Source organism: Mus caroli, unplaced genomic scaffold, assembly GCF_978045245.1.
Source record: "Mus caroli unplaced genomic scaffold, Mus_caroli_1 scaffold_6, whole genome shotgun sequence".
Taxonomy (NCBI): Eukaryota; Metazoa; Chordata; class Mammalia; order Rodentia; family Muridae; genus Mus; species Mus caroli.
The window spans coordinates 7,206,586-7,209,505 of NW_028227261.1; positions in this window are offsets into that span (position 1 = coordinate 7,206,586).

Sequence of the window (2,920 nt, forward strand, 5' to 3'; positions counted from 1 at the left end):
GTGGTGGCGCACGCCTTTAATCCCAGCACTTGGGAGGCAGAGGCAGGCGGATTTCTGATTTCAAGGCCAGCCTGGTCTACAGAGTGAGTTCCAGGACAGCCAGGAATACACAGAGAAACCCTGTCTTGAAAAGAAAAAAAACAAAACAAAAACAAAACAAAACAAAACAACAACAACAAAAAGAAGACCTCCAGAGGCTTAAAACATGGATGATCAAACTCAATGATCTGGGGTCCTGCTGCTGTGGAGAATGGAGTCTAGCTCTAGGTGGAGACAGACCCTTGTCTCCTCTCTTAGGGCTGACCCAGTGGGACAGCTCAGGGACCTGCCAGGGGACACTCCTATGGAGGCAAGTTCACCTTAAGATTATGTGCTTTTCCTGGCCAGGATTCCTGCTCCCTAGCGCCACCTTACTGCTGCCAGGGTGTCCTGCCCTCTGTCCCCTTCTTGACTCTTCCCTCAGAATTGTTCTCTTCTCTTCTGTCTTCCTCTTTCTGGTGCTGGCCAGAGTCTAACTCGGGTGTTTCCAGCTTCCCTGCTCTTTTAGAAAAGCTCTGTCTTTGTAGATGATGATGAACCAGCCTGCCTCCATCTTGGGCTTAAAAGACAATTTATAGTAAAGGCAAACGAGGTTCATTCCTGTTTACCATTTAATCTGTTTTTAAAGGAGTGCTCTATGCCCCACCTGAAACCTTAACTACAAATGGTTACTGTACTGTACTGCCTGTACCAAGAAATGGCAACCATAGCTTTGCTTTAAAAAGTTATTATAGGGCTGGAGAGATGGCTCAGTGGTTAAGAGCAGTGACTACACTTCTAAGAGATCCTGAGCTCAATTCCCAGCGACTACGTGGTAGCTTAGAATGGGATCTGATGCCCTCTTCTGGTGTGTCTGAAGACAGTGACCGTGTACTCACATAAAAAAAAAAACCAAACAAACGGGCTGGAGAGATGGCTCAGCGGTTGAGAGCACCAACTGCTCTTCCTAGAGGTTCTGAGTTCAAATCCCAGCAACCACATGGTGGCTCACAACCATCTATAATGAGATCTGATGTCCTCTTCTGGTGTGTCTGAAGACAGCTACAGTGTACTTACATATAATAAATAAATCTTTAAAAAAATAAAAACAAACAAACAAATAAATCTTTTTTAACGTTGTTATAACCATCTTGCAATCCTGCCTTCGTTTTAAAAGGTCATTATGACTACCTGTTGCTATGGCAACATTGCAATTCTGACTTTGGTTGTTATGTCTAACATGTTCTGCTCCGGTAATTCCACCCATTTGTAAACCCCTACCACTGAGCTCTAAAAACCTTGTCTTCCTCACATCCAACGCTGACCTCACAAACCCCACCTTGGGGGAGGCAGCTCATGTACAGGAATAAAGAGCTTGCTTTCATCAACTCGGCCGGGATGATTTGGGTTGCTGGTCTTTCTCCTCGGGTCTTTGGGATTAACATAGCGTGGCAGACGGGTGGCTGTGGAGCAAAGCTCCATGCCAGCCTCTCCTCTCCATTTTCTTCTTTCCAGATTTACAGTGCCCTAGGGATTTCCTTTTAAACTCTGATGCATGGTCCTCAAGTTTCTCTTTGTGTCTGTTCTTGATTTTTTTTTTTTTTAAATTAAGAAACAAGAACCTGCTGGGCAGTGGTGGCACACATCTTTATCTCAGAACTCAGGAGGCAGAGGCAGGTGGATTTCTGAGTTCAAGGCCAGCCTGGTCTACAGAATGAGTTCCAGGACAGCCAGGGCTACACAGAGAAACACTGTCTTGAAAAAAAAAAAAAAAAAAAAAAAGATTAACAGACCTCACACAGAACGTAACAGGATATATGGTCAGCATGACCCTGCTTTGAGTTAAGTTATTTTTCTTTTTCTTTTTCTTTTCTTTTCTTTTCTTTTCTTTCTTTTCTTTCTCTCTCTCTCTCTCTCTTTCTTCCTTTCTTTCTCTCTTTCTTTTTTAAAGATTTATTTATTATATATGTAAGTATACTGTAGCTGTCTTCAGACACTCCAGAAGAGGGCGCCAGATCTCATTACAGATGGTTGACCTCTAAGTCATCTCTCCAGCCCAAAGTTATTTTTCTGTGTCAATGACTGGCAGGCAAATTACAGCAATAATATGAAATAGCTGGCAGGCATTGGCTACAGCTATTCCGGGGCCGGGCAGACCTCTCTACAGATCCTTTTTTTTTTTTTTTTAATGTCTGAGTGTTTTGCCTGTATGCATGAATGGGCTCTTGGAGGTCAGAAGAGAGCACTGACTCCCCGAAACAGTAATCACAGTCAGGTGTGAACCACCACGTGGGTGAACGGCCGCTGTTATTATTGCAGAGCCACCTCAGAGCCTCTCGTTGTACAACTTGACATAGTGGAGAAGCAGCCATGCTTGTCCCTGGTAACGTGAACCACTCGCTCTGAGGGGATAGCGTTTGAGCAGTGATCTCAGTCTGATTTGGTGCTGGTGGAAGAGCCATAAATATCCAAGGCTCCTTGCACGGCCATGAGGTTGTGAGTGTGAACGGTTCACCATAGAAGGCGCTGCCTTCAATAACTTACATTAACTGGCTATTGTGTGTGTGGTTTGTGTAAGTGTGAGCACACAGTGGACATAAGAAAACAACTTTCTGGAGTCAGTTCTCTTCTGTGTTTTCTGGGAATCAAACTCAGGGTCTCAGGGCCTCAGGGCCCCAGGCTTGCAGGGCAAGGTGTTTTGTTTTGATCCACAAAACGATCTTTTCTTTTCTTTCTTTCTTTCTTTCTTTCTTTCTTTCTTTCTTTCTTTCTTTCTTTCTTTCTTTCTTTCTTTTTCTTCGAGACAGGGTTTCTCTGTGTAGCCCTGGCTGTCCTGGAACTCACTTTGTAGACCAGGCTGGCCTCGAACTCAGAAATTCGCCTGTCTCTGCCTCCCAAGTGC